The sequence below is a fragment of the Anas acuta genome, chromosome 5, assembly GCF_963932015.1.
Source record: "Anas acuta chromosome 5, bAnaAcu1.1, whole genome shotgun sequence".
NCBI lineage: Eukaryota > Metazoa > Chordata > Aves > Anseriformes > Anatidae > Anas > Anas acuta.
This window is the reverse complement of record NC_088983.1, coordinates 26,539,737-26,563,916: the sequence shown is the minus strand read 5'-3', so window position 1 is coordinate 26,563,916 and position 24,180 is coordinate 26,539,737. Positions and strand designations below refer to the sequence as shown.

The 24,180-nt window shown below is 49.6% G+C and overlaps 1 protein-coding gene and 1 long non-coding RNA gene across 5 annotated transcripts in view; one reads left to right on the top strand and one right to left on the bottom strand.

The window, feature by feature from the left end:
• LOC137857170 (USP6 N-terminal-like protein) overlaps positions 1-24,180 on the top strand; it is a 75,379-nt gene that overhangs the window by 5,929 nt on the left and 45,270 nt on the right. For 2 of the 4 annotated variants that reach the window (XM_068683363.1, XM_068683355.1), the window contains exon 2: positions 4,438-4,519. The gene's annotated coding sequence lies outside the window, so the exon portion shown is untranslated. Of the gene's footprint in view, positions 1-4,437; positions 4,520-16,213; positions 16,511-17,604; positions 18,128-24,180 lie in introns of those variants that run through there. The other 2 variants (XM_068683358.1, XM_068683359.1) reach the window with 2 other exon arrangements.
• Positions 2,914-4,120, bottom strand: LOC137857176 (uncharacterized). Its single transcript, XR_011097003.1, has 2 exons — positions 3,545-4,120; positions 2,914-3,176 (listed from the first exon to the last, which is right to left on the bottom strand). It is a non-coding gene; the product is annotated as an uncharacterized lncRNA (long non-coding RNA).

Here is a 24,180-nt window from a genome sequence, read left to right as displayed (position 1 = left end):
GCTGGGCGCAAGGGGACCTGGGGACAAGCCTGTTACCTAGGGCTGTGGCAGGCTGGAAATGGATTTGTACTTTGACGTTGAGAAGGGCTGCACGGGTTTATTTTCAGCATGCTGCTGTCTGCTTTCCTTATGAACTTCTGCTAGGTCGTTTGCATACGCCTGGCCTTGCTCATTTCCCCTCCAAAAAAAAACCCTTTTGAGAACACCCTTCAGCTATGGCAAAGCACATCAAAACAAAAACAACAACAACAAATCTCTTAAAGAAAATCTCCGGCTGTTCTTCGTTAAGCCACAAGGCTTATGTAGCTGTAGTGTGTGGCTGTCAGGACACATCAGCCCAATTCGCAGACCTCAGGTAGCACGTCACCTGGCTGTTTCAGATGGGTCTTTAGAAAAGTGAGCATCTGGGCATGTTCAGAAGTGAATGGAGCTGTTAAAGTGGTTTTGAGTGACCTAACCCTGAGCAGAGACAAACCAAGAGGGTTTCTTCTAGAGCACTTCTTCCTAGTGCTGCATCCTAGCTTGCAGGCCCCACCTAGGCTTCCAGCTGTACCACAGGGCCATCTTTCTGAGGCTGTGCTTCCCATCAGTTTAGCTGATCACAAGCTGTGCTCCTGCCAGAAATCAGGCTCCTTCCCCTCTCATTTTCTTCTTTCTGGGATGGCTTCCAGTTGGATCAAACAAGCCGTGGTCGCTACCGCAAGCGTGGAGGAGATGACTGGGACACATAGAAGGGGGAGGAGGGAGAAGGCAGGACTGTCTTTTTTGGCAGCAGAAGATAGTTTGGGATCAGCTAAGTTGATGGGTTAATTACACCCCAGAGGCATGAGGCGAAACACGAGCACTGGGCCCTCCTGTCGCCACACGGGCTACACCACAGGCAGTCGCTGCGGATAAGGAAAGGCCTGCTTTTTCAGATTTATCAGAGCTATGGGGGGAAAAAAGCACGTTTGATGGTAGCTTGATAATTCTGTGAGACTTTGGGAGAGGGATGAGGCTGGTCTAGAAGAGTTGGAGGCCCTGTGGAATGGGGCAGTGTCGGAGGGAATGAGCACCACTTGGCTGAGGGCAACCACATGGCTCTGGTAGAGCATCTGGCTGGAAAATTAGGTGGTGATTTCATTGCTAACTTGCTTGTGCTACATCTGCCTCGGTTTCCCTCCCTGCAAAGGACGGGTAAGGGCTGCAGTGTATGTTAACATTTCTGAGAGGCTTTGAAGTTGGTAGAGCCCTTTGAGGTGCGCTGCTGACAGACAGCTTCGTGTACGTGCAGAGTAACAGCTGAAAACGTTCAGCTTCCCAATTAACCCAGGGGAGGTATCCCTCTGGGAAGACTTTGAGCTTTTAAATAAAACATTTTTTTTTCTGAATGTATCAAGCCGAGTATTTCTCTGCTTAAATACACTGCAGACATGGGCCTGGGAGGGAGCAGGCCAGATCCTGCCATCCTGTTCTCCTCTGGCTATAGGCCTAGGGGTAGGTTTATTTTCCTGCCCAACTTGTTATAAACATTATTATGACCTGTATCAGGCTGAAAAGCTGTCATCTTAGGTGCTCATTGCTTGTACGTTACTGCCTTGACAATGACTTTGCAAGGTCTGCAGGCTGGGGAGCCTGCGTATTTTTGATAGCTCTTCTGGTGTGCTAGCTGTACCCGAGGAATTAGTGATATGTGCTTGTATCAAGGGGACCAAGCATCATTCCTGTTGAAAACCACACAGAAATTAAACCTTGTCATTGCCTGCAGGGGGCCAGAGCTGTGTGCTTGAGCTTGAAGATGCTGGTATGGTAGGATCATCACCAGCAAGCCGCAGGAGAGGGGAAGAAAATTATCATAAGCCTCTTAAACAAAACTTGATGATTTCTCAGTGCTGACAGGAAACACCTTGAACCCCTATTTAGACTTAAAAGTGGTGTGTATTTTATGGTTGGCATATCTGCTCTTGATAGGGGCGTTAGCAAAGCTGCGGGGTCAGCCCTGGGGACTGGCAGACCCCTTACAGCCTCTGCATCCCCTCGCAGTTCATTGCCTGCTCTCTTGACCAATGCTGCCTCTTGTTGCTAATCATCAAATCATCTAGGCTGGAAAAGACCTCCAAGGTCAGCTGAGATCACCCAGGCCAGCCAAATGGTGCGGGGCTGTTGCCATCCTTCCCACTGTGCAGAGCCATGCTGGTTCTCTGCCCCATTTCTTTGCTTGAACCCTTCAACCCTTCCCCTTTCTAAGTCACCCAATGTCGCTCAGTCCTCCACCCCTGTGCCCAACTTTGTTGCCCACAGCATGGTTGTATCTGGAGGAGAGCAGCCCTGGGGGAACAGCGCTGCTGGACCCTGTGAGACTTTGCTGAGAGGGGAGCTCGGGAACAGAGAGCACGCGGTTGAATCCTTGGCACCAGGCTGTGTTTCCAGCGTATCTGGCTGTTGTGGGACAAAATGCTTTGTCTGAGAGTTGTGGTTGCTTTGGGGAGGCAGGCCAGGCCACCTGCATATGGGTTTTATTAAATCCAGCAGTCAGCAGCACTTAGAGAAGCTACAAGCATCTCTGTTTGCCTTGCTCAGCAGTACTGGTGGGAGATGAGTTTGAACTTTGCAGTCATGTTTCTGTAACATTGTCCAGTAGCAGCAATCGCATCAAGAAAGCTGTTAGAGGAAAGGAGCTGGAGGAGGAGGCAGGGAGCAATGGTTTTAAACACGGGAGCTCTGATGCTTCCCGAGCAGCAGGCTGGGCCCCGGTGCAGGAGCGGGTTGATGCTGACATGGATGAAGCCCTACAGAGCTCCTGCAGTTCCTTTCAGATGTAAGCCATGTGAAGCTAAGGCAGGAATTTCCTTGCTGGGGGGAAATTGTGTTTCTGTACTGCGTAAATAAGCTGTCACTGAAGATTATTGGCCAGGTTGGATTTGTGTTGTGTTATTTCTGTCTTTGTAGAGATTTTATGTTCCAGTGCAGAACGGTGTTCAGTTAGCGACTTCAAAAGAAAAACAACAAAGATCCTCCTGGAGGTACATAACACGAGTAAATAACTCGTGTTCTGGTTAGAGCAGTAATGTAAAGCAACAGGGAGAGCATTTTAAACAGCGATGGAAAATTTGTGCTTGAGGCTTGCGTCCGACGTCCGTGCTGTGGTCTTGTGGTCTTCAGCATTGTTTGCATCCTTAGAAATGACTTCAGTCCTTCTGTAATGGGAAAGGAGAAAGAGAAAAATGGGGGGAGGGTTAATGGATTATGATTTTTCTCTTTTTTTTTTTTAAATATTGGTTGGCAAAGGCTGATGTCCATGAGTCATGCGCAGAGACTAGGGAAAACAAAGTCTCTTTTTCTCAGTCCAAGGTAAACCTGTGCACTGCATGAGTAAGTTTTCTTGCATTTTATAACAAGGTCCTCCGTTTGGCAGGAAGTACGTGAGACATCCTTGGGCAGATCATTTTTGTTAAAACCTCGGTGCGTCCCCCTTGCTGTTTTGGTGCTTTGACTGAAGAGCTGCTCAGAAAAGTTGTCCCACCCTCGCTGTCCCTGCGGGGCTTTGCCATGCCTGTTTCCTTACCTTCCCCATTGTCAAATCCCCTCTCAGTTAAAACATGCTGAAGGATGGTTGTTCAGCAACTCTGCTCGTTGCTGTCCCCGAACCGCTCCGTGAACAGAACAGGAAGAGTAAAACCATCCTGTGTGTGACTGCTGCTACCCTACGTGGTGACCTCCGCTTTAGATGTGTGACCATGCAAGTGTCTCTTCATGGCTGCTTAGAAATGTTTCCAGGGAGACCTCTCTTTTTGATGTCTCTTCATCAGCATGCAGCGGGGACTTTGAATACCTCCAGCTGGGTGTTTCCACAGCTGCTGGAGCAGCTTTCTGTCCCTGCTTGTGCTCCGTGCTGCTAGTTATCTGTTGGTGTGACTCACCTACGCAGGCTGTATAAAGTGATTGGGAGGAAATAGCAAACCATTTACATGATGAAACCGTCATGTTGAATAAATATTAGTGAAACGAGCAGCGCGGTGCTGATGTCAGACGTGATTCACCCGCTTTAGGAAGTGGAAGGAATTGCAGAAGAGCTATAGCGCAGGTCTTCATCAGCATCACAAAGGGGTAGGAGAGCTCAGCAGGTGACCACTCATGCAGTTCATCAGCCTATTGTTTGCCCTCCTGCTCAGATGTTAACTTCACTGCATTGGCTGCTGAGGAGGCTTTGTTGGGTGAACAGCTTTGGTTTGGGACAGGTAGTCTTGCCTTTTTTCTTGGCTTCCTTCTGTGATTTTGGATAAGTCCCTTAAAATCTTGTGTCTGGTAGCCCAGCTGTGGGCAAGGACTAGGCAGGAGTATGCTCAGTGCAGAGATCTAGCATCCACCACTCTCTCCTAAGGTAGACTTGGCCTCCTTTCCTTTCACCAGCCACATCTTACTAATGTCACTAATTAACACTCTCTCTCATGCTTGCAGGATTTGCCAGTTCCCGTATGCCAGTGGGGTTTGTGCTCTGGCTCACTGTCGATGCCTTCAGGGAAGCTGATGCTCTGAGCAGGTATGTCATGCCATGCAGTGAACACTTTTTCTGTGCAGATGTGAAAACACCCATGCAGGAGGTAAGGTCTTTGCTTAGCTTAGCCGACAGCCTTGTGGGAGGAGGGTTGGAAAACATGCTGAGTGGGCAGCCTGCAGGATGCTGTGGGGTAGGAGGCTGTATCCAGCCCTCAGTCCAGAGCAGAGACCTCCTCCTGCTTCTCCTGGCCTTCATCTGTGGGGAAGCAGTGCTTCAGGTGGGGCCAGGAGTGTGCTTCGAGCAGGAGGAGCTGCATTTGTTGCCAGAGGTTGGACTGTCTTTGCTCCCACACATTGTGCAGTGTATCAGAGGCTGCGAGCTGGGGTTTGCTTTCAGGAAAAAAAATCCCCACCTGATTGTCTGAGCCTGAACGTACATGTATGAGGTGTTTTGAATACGAAACCCATCTCAGTGTGTGTGCACCCACTGTCCTCAGTGGGACCTCACATTGCTGCTTTCTCCTTGATACATGAGCAAGTCCACTGCTGCTTTCTTAATGTGTCTCTACTTGCAGCCTGTAGCAGCTTGTTTTTCCCTGGATAATTATTGCTCGGCTCAGCCGCCAATTGCTATCGGAAGTAGTGGAGTTGTGCCCGGTGCTGCCCAGTGCATCTTCTTGCTTGAGTTATTCAGCGTGTTTATTGCTTCAAGGCATCAGTGCTCAGCTGAAAAAGCTCACCTGTGCTCTCTGAAACTGTTTGGCAATGAGAGTGGGTTGCTTGAGCTGGTTTCAGTTGCCAAGGTGCTTTCAGTAATCGCCCCTCGTTATGCTAGCAGCAGGCCCACGTGCCCACAGATTTCAATTACTGCATTACTGTCAGGGCTGCTTTTTTAGTGACTGCAATTGTGCTCCCAGCTGGCTGGAGGCATTGAAGTGGAATATTTTGCCATTTGTGGTCACTCAGGGGAGGTCTGAGGTAGATGGATGCCACTGTAGGGGTGTTGCTGAACGTGGAGAGGTTGGCCTGGCACACCGAGCTTCAGCTTGCTGCAAATGCTCCTGAAGTTAAAACAAAACAAACAAAAAGCTTCTTTTCCAAACGTCCGTCCCTGGCAGATCCCTTCTGAAAATAGCATTGCACTTGGCCAGTCTGAAGCCGCCCTGTTGGTTGTAGGAGGACATAATCCTAATTGGCTGTGTGAAGCTTTCTTGCTCCCTAAAAAGGCAAGTGGATTAATTAGGGGAACCAATCTTTCTTGAATACCTGGTTCAGCTGGGATTGTCTGGGTGGTGCAGCAAATGCACTGGAGGAGTAGGAGTTAGGGCGGAGCTGTTCCTACCTGATCTCGGGTATTTCCTGGGGTTTATCACCCTGCGCAAGAAGACGGCATGCTCCCTGCTTCGGAGCTGATGGCAGAGGCAGTTAGCAGGGCTTGCATTTCCATCGCACTTTCCATTTCTTAAGGTTACGTGCTAGCTCGGAAGACCTCTATTGCAAGGCAGGAGCGTAATGAGAAGGGGAGCAGCGAAGGTAAGCACGGTCCCTGTTTGCTGCTCTCCTGAGGTGTGTCTGCCTCGGAGGGAAGCGGTGCTGAATCAGTGCCCCAGACTGCTGGTGACTCAGGTGGCAAAAAGCACACGTTGTTTTCTTCCACGCCTGAAACATTGCGGTGGATTTCCTGTAATGGGTTTTTGCCTCCTGTAGGGAACAGTTTGTCATCCTTTTCCTCTCCTATGGACAAAGAGCAGCTGGGTTCTCAGGGAGCACAGGCAGGCGTTGGCTGGAGCCCTTCTCGTCCTGGCATCCTTTTCTGAGTGCCCAGCCTGCTAGAGGAGAGGGGTCTTGGGAGGCTTGGTACTTCTGAGCGGGAGAATTGTGTTTTCAGGGAGCTCCTGTGGCTTCTTCAAAGGGGAGTTTTGTTCTTTGCTGCTCAGTCACAGACATGCTGGGGTGTGTGCATGTGTGAAGGATCTGAAATGCTGGCTAAACAGATGGAAACTTGATTTACCCCAGTGCCCTCAACCGTACCCCTCCCTCAGTCTCACCTCTCTCTTTTTTTCCTTTTTTTTTTTTTCTTCCAAGATGGGGCAAGTTAACGTAGCTGCAGATGCTATCTGTTGAGCTTGATGAGATTCTCATGCAAATCTGGAGGCTGTGCTCTCCTGTCAGGTCTGCTTGCCTGTATAGTCCCCTATTTTACTGCAAAGGGGTCTATTTTTTACTGCAATTGGGTTTATTTTTAGCCAAGGCTTTCCCTGTCTAATTGGCAAAAGTTCAGTGTTTGCAGTGCGATTTGCAGAAGAAGCAATTTCACGAAATACACGGGATGGGGGAAGGGAGGGAGAGGGGGAGAGAGGAAATGTATTAGCTAGCAAAAAAAGCTAAATGCTGATTTGGAAACACGGCTTGAGATGCTGTTGTGAGAGCAGAAGGGTGGTCAATCACAGCTGAGAACAACATCGCACTTGCTGCATCGGATAATTGAATTGCTGGGAGCTGGGCAGGTAAGGGATGGATATAGGGGATGCTACAAGCTTCCTCACCCCCATATGTCAGTAACCCTGTCAGGCACTGGAATGGATGGAGTGGTGTGTGGGATTTCCCAGGGCGCTGCTGCAGCTCTGTCCCCTCCTCCCCAGCGGCTGCCCCAGGACAAACTGTCTTCAGGTGCCTCCTTGGCTTGACCAACTGCCCGTAACCATTCTGGGTCTTGAACCAGCTTGTCTCACGAAGAACTGCCCTTTGGAGGTGATCTTCTTGCTTGTCCTTCCATCTTCCCTGACGTTTCCACTGCTCCTTTTACGGGGTCACCATTGTTACCATCAGCTGCAACGCCACAAGCCCAAGGCCCCCGAGCACAGCGCAGGAGGTGGATGGCTCTGTGCAGAGCCTTTGATGCTTGCTCCTCTGACAAATGAGACTTAGCTCCACGTGTGTGTCTAGAAATTTGTTTTCTGCTGCTTCTACTTAAGTAGCTGCCCTGCAGGTTAACCCCTGTGGTTTGCTTTGTCCTTTTTGATTTTCCAGAGCCTCTTGCAGACAATTGCACAGCAGGCTTCTTACAGTTCCATTAAGAAAATGGGGAGAGATGTCTGAGTGCTGACTTTCTTCTGAGTGTTTAGAAAACAGAAGAAAGAGGGGAAGCAGCACAAGGACGTTATTTGTATTCTGTGCTCAGTCTGAGGGGATGTGCTTTGCTGCTTCTCTGCTCTGCTGAACAGCATGGCCTGCGTGGAGCTGCGTCTTCGTAAAGGAATTGGGGATGAAACTTCTCAGTTCTTTCAGTCACTGGGAGAAAAGCACCAGGAGAACTGAGGTAAGAGCACCCATTAACTGCCTAGAGCAGTAATCTTCTCTGGGGAATTAATCTAGCCTCACCTGATACAAGAATTCATGCGGTAGGGACTCTGTTCCTTTTCCTGCTGAGCCTCCTAAGAAAACTGGGAAAAATTAAGCACCAGAGCAACCCTCTTCTCCCTGGGAGGGCTTCTCTTTTCCTAAGACATGTTGTTATCTTCCTGTTGAAAACCATCTGTATCAGTTGGCAAATCAGGATTGTTTTAGCTGCTCAGCTTTGCCTAGTTCCCTGCAAACATATTCCCAATGTTCCCTGTTGCCACGGGGCGCAGAGCCTGATGAGGAGGGATGCGTGTGTCCCCGTTTGGGTCCCTGTGTCACTGCGGTGCCTAGCCCCATGCCCTCAGAGCCCTCCTGGATGTAGGTTTCCTTCATCAGTTCGTTCCTGTGGTTAACCAAAATACTGAGGTAAATAAAAATGGTCCTAGGGAGTGTTTTTTCTGCATTGCATTAGCTCCAGAAAAGCTGCAGCAATTAAAGAGCTAATACAGTAGATCTAGTAGACTGCAATGAGCTTTGGATATATAGGTTTAATTATTTTGAAGCCTTTCCTTAGGGAAAGTTTATTAGTTTTTTTGCCTTGTACTGCTAATTATTTCAGGGGAAACTCCTTTCTCATTAATGCTTTCTCCCTGAAAGGCATTTCTTTTCCTGTCTCTTGCCCACAGAAGGCTGGAAGAACCCTTATACGTTAGGAAAGTAAGTCTCTACTTTAAATGGCCTTAAGCCCGTGAATATTCAGCTCAATTTCCTTTTACAGTGGCTTGTTACGAAATGAACAGGAATCTCGGGGCATCCCTGGGTCAGCTCTTCTTTTGAGCCCTGGCAGAAAGCACAGCAGGTTTTGTTCCAGCGGTTGAGTGCTTGGAGGAGGTGTCCACATCCAGCTTTGAGGACTCTATTAGGAAAATATCTCTCCTATCAGCGAATTCCTGCTGATGTTGTTGTGCTGTGCTGGAAGTATGTGGGCATGCATTTTAATCTGCTGCTTCAGATAGTGCGAAGACAGCCGTACCGGGCTGAACCAGGGCTACATCTGGAACTGGCTGCGCCTAACACAACGCCCTGCCTCCAGCAACAGTAGTGGAGCTACTCTGAAGAGCTGGATAAAGGCTGAGCAGCCTCATTCTGCTCAGTAGTAGCAGAAAAAACAACCAAACAATGACAAAACAAGCCCCTGTCCACCTACATCTGCCTTTTTCAGGCTGGTGGTTTGATCCTCACCTTCTCCTACAAGGGCTTGGTGGTTGGGCTGAGCTGGCAGAGTTATGCTGCTGGTGGCGTTGCTCTTTTTGTTGAATTACCTGTGTCTCGCAGCCTGTTTCTTAGAAGGATAAGGAGAGGGAAGTTGTGGAGCTTGCAGAAAACCATGGTCTGCTGACACCCCGAGGCAGTGTGTGTGCCCGGGCACGGTGCCCATGGCTGGGGGTTCTTCCCCAGCCCGTCCTGTTGCTTCTGAAACCCCATAAAACTGCGAGCGGAGCAAACACCTCATGGCAAGGAGTTGCACAGCTCAATTCCACATCACGATGTCATCTTAGTGAGTAGTTTGAGTCCTGGCACGTCTCCTCAAGCAGGTAGTCTGGGCTCCAACAGAGTGCAAAGGGAGGCTGCAAGCTCCCTGTCCATGGAGGATGTGCCTGGGGACAGGGGCAAGTGCAGGGTTTCACTTTAGGAAGTAAAACCTCTTTGTCTCTTTTGGGTCAAATGGTCCTCTCACAGCCAGCAGAAGGGAAATCTCCGTGCTCCCAGAAGGATCAGGAACCGTGAGCACTGGAGGATGGACAAGTCTCAGTCTGCTGTAGCCTGAATTGTTTATTTTCCCCCAAAATTCCTGGGTGTTGAGCAGCTTCAGAGCTCTGTTGGGGTGGCAGCCTTTAGCCCCACACCGTCTGGCACACGAGGAGCAGCTGTGTACGCGGCTAAACATCGAGATCGAGGTCTGTAGGTGTGGTTGCAGCGGTAGGAAGGCTGTATCTGGGTTGCTGCCAGCAAAGGCCACTTTCACAAGGTCACCGCTTTTTGAGACCTTCGTTCAGAGCAGGTGAGCAGTTGTGACATGCAGTCTGCTTCGCGGGCACTTAGCAGTTTGTGGTTACCCGGCCCGCTGTAACCATGACAGCACAAATTTAAGGCTGTCTGAATTTGCTTTCACATGCAAAGACCTCGTGTAGCCCTCCCTGAAGGCAGTTTGCTGGTTGCCTAAATCGCTGCTTTTCCCACGAGCTGACTCAGGTTCTCTCCTGCTCTGCTCTGCTGTGTAATTACTCACCCCAGGGTGGTTGACAGCTGTAAGATGGGATGCGAGGAAGGTGGTAACAGTGACCAGTTCATGGGCAGCATTTCGGTGACCTGGGGTGAAAGGCATGGCACTAGCCAGGTCTTTCCTGCACATTCAGTTTCCAAGCAAAGCATGCTTTCCGGCAGCTTTTGCTGCATTAAAAAATAATGAAGAAACAGCGAATGGACATCTAGGGGGGCTGCTGGGAGGGGGTGAGGGGAATGATGCCTTGCCCTGATGTTTGCACGAAGCGTGCTCTCCAGTCGGATCCCACTGAGGCTCTTCCTGAAGTTTCTCTCTCCTTGGCTGAGTCTTTGGAAAACCCTTCTCGTTCCAAGTTTGGTCTGGAAAGAGAAACGCCCCCGCAGATGGCTGCTCTTCAGTTGTCATTCAGGTTGGGGTTTTTATGTTCCTTTTTGCATTACCCTCAGGTGCAAACCAGGCTTCCGGCCAAAAACCAAGTCCCAGAAGTAGAGAGAAGCTGAACAATAAGGATATTCTGTTTTTCCTCTTTTCTTCTCGAAGCTAGAAATGCAACAGGCTATCTGATGTTTTATCAGTTCATAAGGGATTGTGTTGCTTTTTTCCTCTTTGGCTGAGTCTCAATTTAGTCGAGTTGTTTGTTTTCCTCAGATTAAAAACACAGCTTTCATTAAGACCTGGGCTGGCTCTGCTCTGCTCCTTGCTTGATAACGTCTGAGTGGTGCCACTTCTTCTAGACAAATGCCACTGCTCTGCTTCAGAGTCCTGCTGGTCTCATCTGATAAGCTTTTTTTGTGTGTTGTTTTTTTTTTTTTTTTTCATCCTAAGCAGCTCTCAAAGGAATTGCTGGATTGTTAAAGAATAAGAAATACTTTTAGGTCTTTGAGATACAGAAAGACTTATCGTAGCTGAAGGCAAGGGAAGGAGAGCGATAGCATTGCTGGAGGACTGGGGTTTGGTGTGCTGGTGAGTTACAAAGCTGAAGTTACAGCTGCCTGTTGGGATCCGGGATGGCACAGTCGGTATCGTCTCCCCTGGCCTCACAGGAGCTTTGGTCTTGCATTTCTCCTGGCTTTTTAGACACTGAGGAGAGCCAGAGGTAGGTTGTGACTGTGGCTGGGCTTCCTTCTCCAGGTTCGTGTGAGCAGGTGAGTGAGGGCCCTGCCCCGTGCTGCCCAGCTGGAGGCAGATGAGGCTGAGGAAGCTGGTGGGAGCAGCAATGTGGAGGCAAAAAGGCTTTGGGGGGTATTTCTAGGAGAACTGGTTGGTACCTAGCCCTGCAAAATCCCTACGACAGTGCCTGGGGTAGTCTGCGGTTATCGAGCAGCGATGCAAGGAGGTGGTGGTACTTCCCTGTGCACTGACTCATCCCTCAAGTGCCCGTGGTGATTGATTTTTGTTTTTTTCCTGGGATAGCTGTTCCTCAGGCCTGGCCAGCTGTGCTTTGCATGGAAATGGGACTAGGTGCTGCTTCGGGACCTGCGGTTTAGCAGGCTGTGTGTAAATCTGCCGAGGTTACTTGCTGCTCGTTAAGCCACGGCTCGAAGGAAGCCCTTTTAACGAGGCACCCGCAGAAGAAGCAGCAGGCACAGTATTTCCATATGGAATGGGAAGGAGAGATGTTTGGCTGCTCTTCCCCTCCTCAGCCCCGTGTTTATCCCACAGAGGTGCCTTCCCATCTCCCCGCCTTTACTTTAGAAGGAGCTGGGGGGACGGGGAGCGCTGTGCATAGGTACCTGCCTCAGGTTTTAAAAACAGGAGGCGGCTGCGACAGCAGAGGCTCCTGGCAGGGTTGAGTAACGAGATGCTGGGCGATGCTGAGAGCCCTACGCCCTGCTCTTGCACAAGCTGCAGCACGCAGGAGGCAGCAGCAGCCTGCCCTGGGTTGAAATTCTCCCCCAGCTGTTGCAAAAACAGCTCCGGCCTTGCAGAAAGGGCTTGAAAGGAATGAAAACGGGCGAACAGCAGGCCTGTGGCAGCTGGAATAGGTGACTCCAGCTCTGTGGCTTTCTTTTTTTTGGTCTTTAGTCCTAGCATGCAGCTGCTGTAGTTCCTTTGTGTTGCTTCTAAGCGCCGGCCATCCTGGATTTCTGAGAGTATGTTTTCATTTTTCTTTCTTTCCTGAGGGTTTTGGGCAGTGTTTCCCAAAGCTATTGTGGTGGGCATTTCCCCTTCCCTCCCGACAGCAGCTTTCATTTTTGCCTGAATAGCTCAGCATTGTTCACATTGTCTTCTAAATTTATGAGCTTTTTTTTTGATTTTGACCAAAGCAGTTTCCTAAATGCTTTTGGAGTCCTTGAAGTCGCTTTGCAGAAATGTGGGAGCGATTCTTCCCCTTGCAGCACGGCTTGTATTTGAAGCTCCAGGCAGGAAAACTGTTCTGTAGCGCTCACGTTTGAGTTCCTGAAAGCATGATTCTTTTGGGCTTTCAGGTTGTTTTTCTGGACAGTTTTCTTTAAGATCATGCTAAGTTCAGCTCTGACGAGGACTTCATAGGCTTGATGGAATTTACTTTTGTTGAAACTTGAGGTTTCTCTGCTCCAGGTTTCTAAACAGCATCTGTTCCTCCTCTTCCAGCCCAACAACTATTTCTCCCTCCCTGCAATTCTCTCCAGAAATAACAGGTTATTACTAGGATTTGTAAGCATGTTCATTTCCTAGGCCTGCTGTCGCTTGGCACTGAGGATATTGATCTCTTTTACCCACTTTGATCGCAGAAGCTGGGCTCTGTCGGCACGATGTCCATCTGCAGATCTCCCCTAGTTAGTTTGGAATGTGGTCTCCTGGCTGTGCAAAGACTTGGGTTTGCTCCCCTAATTGAAGCAGCAATAACAGCTTTCCCCACTGATATTTCTTGGAAGTAGATATCTTTTAGCCAACGAGTGGGCATTATTTGTTTGTCTGGGTGGCTGGTTCCTCCCTCCACTTTGAGGACTGAATACTGGGGAAAGGCTTTGGGTTGTCAGCCCAGGTAGGTGGTATTTGGGGCATAGCAGTGGTGTCTCCTGGGATGTGTTTGACTTGTTCCTGGTCTGCTTGTGGATGTTGGTCTTGCTGGCTGGGTGCTAGGCATCTGATCCGGCAGTGGGAGGACTCCAGTGGGCAAAGGGCTTGAGGACGGGCCACGATGATGCGCTCATCCGCTACTGTGTGTGCACGGCGTTGGCTGGAGCATGTGGCACCGGGACGGGTGCTCTTAGAGCTGGGGCTCCCCATGTACAGGAATGTATTTGTGTAATTCTGGGTTGAATTGGAAGCAGATCTGCCCCTGGCTGCAGCCAGCACTGTGCAGGAAAACAGTGCTCCCTGGAGTCGCCGGTGGTTTGGGACTCCTTAATTCATCTTTCTTTGTGGCGTGCCAGAGCACAGAGCTGGGCACATGAGTGCTTTTACAGTGTTTCAGTGCCTGCAGCAAAAGGGCCAGTAATGTGGTTTCTTTTCAGTGAAGGAAGGGTTGGTTGGTGTTTTTTTTTTTTCTCCTTCTTTTGTTTAGGTGATGTATTGCTGTGAGATGGCCCTCGTAGTGCTGTTCCTCACCAAGACGTGAAATGATTTATTGTTGTAGGTTTCCTTCCCCATTCAGATAAGAAAAATAAAAAAGGCATTAAAAGGGTGTGTGGAGCAGGGGGACACACATGTAGTGATTACTAACCTTTTTTAAAGTCACTGTTCTCATTTATCCTTTCGGTCAGTTGTGTTTTTTTTTCCAGGACTTTGGAATAAAATCACCAGAATTTTGCAATAAAATCCACATGTGAGAAACCAGTGGCGCATCTCCTAGTCAAAACAGGTTGCATGTGATCTAACTACTTCAGTGGTCATAGAGAAATGTTTTGATTAAGCAACTGGAGGCCAAACGCATGCTGAATTAATTAGTTTCTACCTACCCTTCACACTGTAATGAAGATGCCCTTACAGAAACTACATGAGATGAATGTATGTCAGAGTGTTTTTTCTGAGTATGTGTGTTTAAAACTGCAAACCTGAGTGCTTTTAATTGCAATTAAAACCTTTCCGTTTTCCTTTGGAGATGCTTTTCCTTGGCTAGGCCTTACGGAAGGGCAGCTTTAGTTTACGTGCTGAGAGCACAGGAGGCTGAATCCTCATTTTTCAGCCCTTGACGACTTTCAAATCATAAAATCATACTTGGTCGTGTCAGGCCCTCTGGGGGGCTTGGTGATAGGTGTGGAGCAGTATTGCTTTTTCACAGAACAATGTGGTGCTTGCTTATATTGAACTGGAGTAGTACTCTAAGCATGGTGATGACTTATTTCCATAGGAAGAGGTGCATTTTCTGTCCTTATTTAACCTTGCTTCTCTGAAGGCTGCTCTAAGCAGCTGTTTCTTTGTTTTTTTCTCAGTTACCAGCCAAAAATACCGATGTTCACGCTTCAGAAGGCTTTATATGTAGATTAAACGAAGGAATACTTGAACAAAGGACCTGACTGTGTCACACAGCAAGGTGTAATCATAGGTGCCTAAAAACACAAAGGTGTAACGTAGGAAGTTGAAGGTGCTGCTCCTTGCAAACCCTGGTTAGAATTAGGTCAACTGGTAATTGTAATTTTTTGGAAAAGCTTTTAATTGATAGTTCCCTGAATACCTAAGATTATTTCTGAGTGACAGTGTCTTTTCCTCCTTTTTTGTGCTTTGTGCACTGCTATGGTATGAGCAACATGAAGAATGCGTACTGTGAAGCTTTACCTGTGTGCTTGGATGATGCAACTATTGCCATTATTCAAAACCGTTCGTCTATCTAATGAAGGGCTGTCCTAACTGTGGGACTAACCGTGAAAAATCACTGTGTTCATGCGTGTTTTGAGTTGGGTTGATCTTCACATCGGGCCATCTTCTTTTTTTTAACTGGGAGATGTGACTCTACCAAATACAAGTCTTCTGATTAATTTCAGTTGCATGTTATTTTCCTTCAAAATCCAGAATAACAATTTATGAAACTAACAATTATTTTCTTGATTTCTCTTAGTTCTGCTGTATAAAACCACAAAAGATATTCAAAGCGTGCAGCTGGCCAGACTGCCTGGTTCTGTTTTTGACCAACGGGCGTTGCTTCTTTAGCTGTGAGTGTTGTGGAGGAGATTCCTCTGAGACCAGGGGAGAAAACGAAACAATAAAACTGCCACGTTTTATCAAAATAGATGCATGCAAAATACTGCAAAGCAATCTCTTGATCTGGCCTCAAAGATGAGAGCTGACAATATTAAAAGAAAACAAAGCCTAATCTGAAACATACTCTGCACACAGCCAAGTGTTATTTTGCGAGTAGGACTTGGGGCTTGTGAAGGCTCCTCAAGTTTTCCACGTGGAGTGGTGAAGCTGGGCACAATCACATGCATGGCGTGGTTGTGGCTGGTCATTGTGTCAGTTCAACGTCAGAATTAAGGCTGGTGACTGTGTTTTCATCAGTCCCCAGGGCTGATGAAGGATGAGGTTGTGTTGTTGGTAGTGCTCAATAGACGACCAAACACAGGCTGGCTAAAATAGATTTAAGGCAAATATAATCCAGGCTGTAAGTTGCAGGGAGGTTTATCTCAATCCAAACACTGTGCCTACAACCGCGTGTCTGCTTTGTTCTTTCAGCTTTATTTTGGTCAGGATTAAAACAGCAGTGAGGTGGATCTGAGCTTCCAAGAGGATTTTTTGGGGTTACTTGCTGCAGAGGAGAGGTGAGGAGCTGCTCCTCAGGCTGCAGAGCAGATGTTGGAGGGCACCAGCTGGGTCTGCGTGCCTCGCAGGTGTGTGTTTTGCGGACTCTGCACTTAAACACTCTGCTTGACTTGAGATGTGCGAAGTTGCTGCCTCTTTTCCCTAGAGGCTGAGCTGTTTGCCTGGAATTGAAGGGGAAAAAAGCAATGGTTAGTAGTAGATGAAAAAGAGCAGCATGCCAGCCGTCCTAACGCACAGGTTACACTGCAGCCTGGAGCTGGGCTTTTTTCATGAAGAGCAGCTCAAAAAAAAGTCAGCAGACAGAAATAACCTCCGAACAAAACAGAAACCAAAACTAACAAAGGAAGTGCTTGCTATTCAGATGAACCGATAGAGTTGAGGGAGGAAAAAACAACTCATCAGAGACCTCCAAAGGCTTGCTGCTTTAGCCAGAAAGGTGCAATTTTGATGGCAGGAGGTCTGTAGTCAGCACAGCCATCTGAGAGGTGATGCAGACGTTCCTGTGGTGTAATCCTAGGCGAAAGCAGACTGGGGGATGATGAAGAAGATGCTGAGCTGGGATGCAGGAAGGCAGACTTCAGCTCTTGCCCCATGTAGATGAAACCTCTGCAGGGCAGCTTCAGATCTGTTCCCCAGCTCAGTTTCAGTGCAATGAGAAGTACAGCAGGGAAGAAGGGAACCTGGTCCCAGCCTTCGCCTACACCTCTGTTTCAGGTGCCGAATAAGGTCAGTGAATGTTAAAATCATTTTTTTTGGATATAGCATATAGTTTGTATACCAGCATCTGTAACCCAGAAATAACACCAGCGGAGGAGGCCTGTGTGCTCTTCTTGCTGCCGGAAGCTGGTACGAGGTGAGAGAAGACATGAGAGTAAGTGTTTTAGCTGCGTGACGAGAGGCTGGTGCCAAATGTAAAGAGCAGGTAGGAAATGCCAGCGGGGTGTGCTGCTGGCGTGTGAGTCTTGTGAACAGAGAGGACAGGCTGCTTGTATTGATGCTGCTGTCAGCTCTCATTTCCTCACAGCTCGGGGACTGTGAATGAACAGGCCCTGTTGATGGCATGTCCTGGTTTTAATGTTGTGAGTGGAGGGATTTGTCTGCCCTGAAGCGTTACACGGATCTGTGCGCGCCTTTCCAGCAGCGCTGGGTGCAGGCCTTCCCAGCACTGCAGCCCGGCTCTTCCTCACCTCTGCCTTCAGACAGGTCTTGAGGGGAACTGCTTTATGGGTTTGCCAAGCCTGGGACTGTTTGGATATGTTGTATATATAGAAAGGGTTGTTTGGTTGTTTTGGAAGTGTGCAGGGAGCTGGTGCTGCCGTCCCTGAGAAAGCAGATGTGCTGGAGGGAAGGTGCTGCGGGTACCCGCTGTGCCCCGTGTGCCCATCTCCCCAGACAAGTGCTGCAGCTGCAAAGGGTTTTGCCCCGAAACTCCCCGCCAGCCCCAGAGGTTTGTGCTGTTGCCACTTAATCCTCACCTCTCTGTGGAGTGAGAGGTGCCTGACCAAGGCTTTTTCCTGGCTGTGCTGTCCACACCCCTCAGTTCAGAGGCTTTTAACTAGCAACCAGTGAGAGCATCCATGTTTTTACCCTCATAACGTTTTAGTAAATTATTATTTTATCACCTGCCTCCTTGTATCTGGAGGTGCTTGAACAAGTAACCTGGTGGGAGAGCCCCGGCCGCTCACAGCACGTCCGGATGCTTGAAGCAGTCACCGGGAGTGGGAAGTGTAGGGTGACTGCAGAGAAACAGGAAGAGTTGGTCAGCACGGTTGCAAAGTAGCTACAGGAACGAGCCAGTGCTTCCTTTTCTGCGTGCACACTTCTGACACTGAGGCAGAAGGCAAGCAAAGTGCCTTGGCAAAGCAGCTGAGGTCACATCCCTTGGAGGACAAATCCCTGGTGATTACCCCTCTGGAGAAGTGGATAAATGTGCCAGAAGAAGAGAGCCCACCACCTGAAAATTCATTTTGTTGCTGATGTTCTGTTCTGGATGGCTGCTTGCCGCAGGGAGAAGGATCTCTGATCTCTCTGCTCCTTATTACTGGTACAGCATCTCCTACCAGTTTGATGGAGCGAGGAGAGGTTTTGGGCTGAAGGAAAAACTCCCCAGCAGCCGTCCTGGCAGGCTCACTGGCACTCACCTCGGATGTTTGCTTGGTCGAATAGAGGAACAGCTTGGAACCAGCATCAAGGTCTTGGTGCTTCAATGCTAGAGGGCGAGTGCAGGAATAAATGGCTTTAAAAAGCTTTCTTCAGCAGCATGACCCAGGGCTGTCTTCCTTTTCCCTGTGCATGTATCAGTTTTTATGGCCTTCCAGCACCATCCACCCATTAATGGTTTGGGTAAGTGTTTACTGGGGAAAAGCTGTGGTTTGGAGGTGATCCTGGCCTGCCTTCCTGGAGATTTGTCCTAACTGGTGGCCCAAGAATTTGGGAAGCACATCGCAGTGTCTGATTGCAGCGGTTGATGTGTCGGGGCTGTCTGGGCAGACAGAGGGGAAGCTCGTGGCCCCTTGGGCTGGGAGCAGCTGCCTTTCTGAACAGGCTGTCAGTGAGCAGGGTGCTTGTGGATGCTGGGTAGGTCTTGTACAACTGGCTGGGGATCACTGGGAGCCTGAGCTGCCTCTGAAGGGTTGCTGGGCTCGTTCTCACTTGTTTGAATGCTTGCAGCGTGTGGTTGGGTGACACGCTGTGGAGAAGACAGGACATGCTGCCCCTCGCTGCCTGGGGCTCTGCACCACAGCAAACAGCATTTCCCCTCAAGTCTGCTGCCCGAGGAGGAGCAGGTGGAGGTTAGCAGTGGCCGTGATCCCTTCGTGCCTGCTCCTCTTGCAGAGGTGCTCACCTAACACGCCAGGATGAAGGGCTGGAGCCCAAAGCTCTCTCCACTGGCACCGTACTCGCAGTGCGTGGTGACTCAAGCGTGGAAGATCTTCCACGCTGGCTCCAGCCAGCTCCACCTCAGCCAGCACTGGCCCAGGCATACCCGGTGCGGATCCTCAGGGAAGGAGGGAGAGTTGTGGAAAGTCGTGGCTTTAGCAGCGACAGATGGCCCTGTTCTCCTGCAGTTCGTGTGTTACTTCTCAGGCAGCTTCTCTAACTCGATGGAAGCAGCAGAACGTGTCCCAGCCCAAGCGTGTGTCACACGGAAGAAGCATTTCCTCCTTTTGTTGGACTTTTATAACGTGCCATCTGACTGCCTTTCACCGAGCGGTGAACAATCATTCTTCATTCCTAACGTGCTTTGCGTGAAACCAGTGGCTCCTGCAGGCTCTTCAGTTGCGTGCTTCAGCACATAGGTGGCTTTTTTTATGATGCCCACGGCTGAATATTTCGTGATGACAGACTGTCTGCCTCGACTGGGCTGCTCTGGAGTCTGCTTTTAGGCAAAGGCTTTGCAGGGGGTTGGAACTGACCTCTTAATTGCAGGGAAAGTAGGTTAATTGCAGCCTTGGTTGAAAAAAATGGTCTGTGCTTCATTGTATTGAGAGTCTTGCCAGAAGAGTTGTTGAACTCATATACTAAAGAGCAGGAATTTGGAAACACCCCACATGACCCCGTATCTATTACTCAGCAGACGTTTTTGTTGCACATCTTGCATTTACTCTCCCGCTGAAGCGTTAGGCAGTTCATCAGACTTTCCATGCCGTAGCTGCACGCCCTTTGCTGTCTTTGCAGCTAGAAATGAAGTGAGAGGGATGCTCGCTAGTGGCCTGATCTCTGTGGTTCATCCAGAGGAGGACAGAAGCTGGCTGCTCTCACCACTTAACCCCTCAGTTAAAAGCACTGAAAGCTGCACGTGAACTTGCTTTGGTTTTCCAAAAAGTGTGATGTTAAAATAACCAGCCCCATCTCTTCAAATTGCCAGAGCTGACTTAAAAATCAACTGCACCCAAAACCCACCTCAGAGGTCCCAATGTAAGAGTTGTCTTCTTGGGGCTGCCGGATAGAGATGATAATGCACCCAAGTGAATGGATGCACAGGATGCCTGTGGGCTGTCCGAAGGGGAAAGTATGGAGAGCTGTCATCCTCTGCACTTTCTGGCAGCGTAATTATTTACTGTGGTGCGTGGGGAGGACAGTTCTGGGGGGTTTCTGGCCTTTTCTCAGCAAAGATTTTCTTTGCTTGTCCACAGGTTCCTGCTCCTTGCACACTGAGGCATTATTTAATGTTGACTTTGGAGGCAAAGGGAAAGCTGTGCCAGTTTCTGTGGGTAATGAGAGCTCCTGCTTGATGGAACTGGCAGAGGGAGTAGGCTCGAATCGCCACTTCTGTGCCAAGCCTTGTGTCTTCCCAGTGCTGAGCCTTGCTGGGAGGACTGGAGATGCATAGAGTGGGAACTGGGTGACTGGTTTCCCTTGTGCCTTGGTTTCTCTTCCCAATGAGATCTTGTAAGCTCTCCCCCTTCCCTGTCTTCTGTGGACTGGTGCTAGGAACAGAAGTGCTGGAACATACATGTAGCTCTGGTGTCACCCGGAAGGGCCTTCGGTTGGAGCTGAGATGATTTAAGTGATAAGATCCACAGTTACCATAGTACTGTGAGAAGGGGCTTTATCTGTGACAAGATAAGGGGGAGGGGAGGAGCAAACCAAGCATTAGCTGAGTTGATAAATTGTTGTCTAGGGATAGGTGAGCGCAACGCCCGTGTCTGTGAAATACGGAGGTGGTGCATGTGTCTAGGGAAGTTTGCTGGCATTTTGGGTGATGGGGCAGGTTGTGTTTCCGGTGGTTTTATGCTCGTCTTGCAAAGTTGAAAGCCTAACCTGCTTTTGCGATAGCCCTTGTGGTTTATTTTTGAGAGCTCTTTGCTGAAACCGTACAGTTTGAGACATCTCGGTCGCTAGCAGAGGAGTGCTCGGTGTTTTCAGCAGCTAGAGGTACATCTCCAAGCCCTGTCAGAGGGCTTCTTGGGACAGAACATAGCAAGCAGCAAGAAAGCTAAATAATGCGTCCTCACAGTTTCCTTGATTCACTGCACACGCAGGATTTGTGCCTTACCTGAGACCAGAACCAGGTAAAGTAACGGGAGGTTACTACAGGAATAATAAGCAGAGCAGGGTGCTGTGAGCTCTGCTGAGTAGAGCTAAAGGACTGCTGTTACACGGCATTTTCTTCTCTTATCCTTGCCCTGCTGGCCTCTTTGTGTCTTTGAGTCTTTGGTGGTCTCAGCTGTGAGATGGTGAACCTCTGGCTGCAGGTGTGCAGCTGCTCCTGGTGAGCTCCCTCAGTGCAATAGTACCACTGGGGAGCCCAGGAGCAGCCCAAAGGTTGCGCACGAGTAGGGGTTAGTAGCATCTTCTGTCTTCTCCGCTTGGCTAGTGGATCAGTTTCCCTCCTGGCTCGCTGCGGCCCATCTTCCAACATCTGCATCTTCCTCCTCTCCCACCTGGATCGAGCGCTGCAGTGTGGTTGGGAGGTTTCCTCCTCCTGAGGACAGGCACAGGGCATTGCAGCATCGCTCCTTGCACCAGGGGCTACCACGGGGAAGGCCTCCTGAGCCACGGATCTCTGGGGCTGCTGCACACGTGGTCTCAGGAAGGCCCAAGCTTTGATTTCAAGGTCTCAAGTAGCATAAAAGCCCCAGTAAACACCTGGAGGACGCCCTGTGTTGTTCCTACCCCTGTGCCACAGCAGAGCCTCCTGCTGCAGAGGTGTGTGCTGAACCAAGGTCACTTCAGACTTCTCCATCTCCTGCACTAAGTGGAAGCAGCTTTCTTCGCTCTTCCGTGTCCTTTGAAGAACCTTGTGCCAATGCAAAGCCAAAACCTTGCTGTTCAGGTTGAGGTTTGCCATGGCCCCGTCCTTCCCCTTCAGGGGGGAGTGGAGAGCATGGACCAAAGACCACAGGTGTTAGGTTTTAAAGATCACCCACCGGATCTCCAAAATCAGAAGCCTGCTGTGTCTGATCTTGGGGCAGGCCATGCTCCTGGTGGTGTTCTGAGCCAGCTGTGAAGACGTGATTAAAAAAGGCCTTTGAGCCATGGAAAAAAGGAAGGGGAGTGGTACCTGCAGTGCTCAGCAGTGTGCACACAGGTTTGGTGCGGGGACGGAGGAGTCTCCTCACAGGTTGGGAGCAGCTGTGGTTGTGCTGAGCGTGGTACGGAGCTGCTTGCCAGAGTGTCTGTCAGCGCGTGTTTGCAAACAGCCATCTCATTAGCCAGGGCAGCCGGGGAACGTGGCAGGGGGCCCAGCTTCGGGGGAGCTTTTGGGCAGCTTGCTCGAAGGAGGAGGCAGTTGTCGAAACATTCACAAACTTGCCTGTGAGCAAACTCTTCCTGGCTTCCCCGTGTGCAGTGAGAGCTGGGGGCGAGCTGGGGCTTCTCCACGTGCTCCTGGTGGTCAGGCTGAAGAGATGTGCTGGGGGTCAGTGACGGCTGCTGCTGGCAAGTCGGGGCAGCCTGGGCATTCCCATCATAAAGTTCTGCATTCGAAGCCCTAACAGAGTAGAGATCTGCTAGGCTGATTTCAGGGTCAGGAGCTTCTTCATTTTTTTAAGCTTTCTTTTGTAAGGTTCACCTGAAGGGCAATGCCTTATTGTTATTTTCTCTTGAGACTATAAAAGCAACACACCTGCTTGCCGTACCTGGTTGCTGTAAGCATGTGGCAGTGGCAAGCCCCTTGTGATGCTGGCTCCTTTTCTTTGTTCCTTACAGAAGCGTAAGACCCTTTCTAATGTTATTCCCAGTAATTTAGAGCTGAGGGCGCAGTAACTCCAACTCTGAACGCCTTCGGTCTTTGCCTTTCTCCCCGGATGGGAGCATGCTGCTACCTGCTCCTGCAGACCCTCACACAGCTGCCGGGCTGTGCAGCCCTGTCCAGTGGCACTTTGATACCTCTAAGCCCACGTTATCTTTCCTCACTCAGTATAAGGAGCTGTGAATCCCTGCGTTGAAGAGGTTTATTTCCTTTGGCAGCAGGTTCCTAACCAGCCCTGAATGCTGCATGTTCAGCATGGTCACCTCAAGCTGCACGGTTAACGCTTTAGGATCACCATGGGGTTCACCTGAGCTTCTACGTTCGGCCTTCAAAGCGTGCAGCTCTTCCATAAACAAATCTTCAAGGAAAATAACTGCAGTCCCTCTGACGGGCTGTTGTGGAGTAGACTGTGTTGTGAGAATTTCCCAAGTTGTGTTGTTTCCCTCTGTAAGTTTTCTTCTGCTGAAAATTAACGTTGGGTGGTGGCAGGAACAGCAGAGTCAGGGAATTCAGAGTTAACTGATCAGCTTGTCCTTAGGTCACCCTTTTCCCTTCTCTGACCACAACAGACTGTCTCAGGAAAGACAATGTTTTGTTAGCCAGAAGAAATATATTTACTTGGAAGTGGAAAAACCCAGAACCCAGCAGTTGCTCTGGTCAGGTACTGGGAGCTGAAATGCTCAGCCCTTACCCCCTGTGCTGGAGCTATGCCTTGCTTCCCTGCCCATGGAAAAGCTGGATGGAGCAGCGATGTTACAGAAACCCCAGGCTGGCTGCAGCGAGCACCCTGCAGAAAATTCGACTGCACCAGTAACCAGCTTTGGATGTTAGCGATGGCACAGTGGGGCTGTCAGCCGCTGCATTTGGGAGCACAGGTTAGTGCAGTGAGCTCTATGGCATGGCTGAGCTGCTGCCTAATGCCCTGTGGTTGTTGGAAGCTCCAGTGTTCAGTGATGCTTTAGTCTTAAATAAGAGGGTAGATTTAGGTTAGATATTAGGAGGAAGTCCTTCACTGTGGTGAGGTCCTGGCACAGGCTGCCCACAGAAGCTGTGGATGCCCCAGCCCTGGAGGTGTTCAAGGCCAGGTTGGATGGGGCTGTGGGCAGCCTGGTCCAGTGGGTAGCATCCTGCCTATGGCAGGAGGTGGAATTAGATGATCTTTAAGGTCCCTTCCACCCCGAGCCTTTCTATTCTGTGGTTCTGTGATGTCTCTGCTCAAGAGGTGAGACTTCATTTCATCTGATCGCGTGGGGAATCAGCTAAGCATTACATGCCTCAGTTGCCCCATTTGCGAGGCTTTTCTTTAAGGCCAGGCATTAAACTGCCCCTCTTCCAACGAGCTTGCATCTCCATCAACTGGGTGTAAATTCCGACTCCAAATCAATTTGCAGGGGCTCAAAACACACCGAGTGTAAGCAGGAGCCAGGCTGAACCTGGCTCAGCTCCTTCAGACAAGCACAAAGCGTCTTTCTGGGCATCATTTGTGGCGCAGCCTACCTCACAGGATAGACTTTGTTTTTCATGCTTCTCCAATTTTTTTTTTTTTTTTTGCAGGGTATTTTTGCAGACGTTGGGATTAAAGCCCTTCTATTTTTAAAACCTTTAAAATCTTGGAATGTGGCTCCGTAGAGCAGTGTGTAGTGGAATTTGGAAAAAAGGCTGTTAAAATGTCATACGAGGGGGAGTGCAGCGCTTAGGT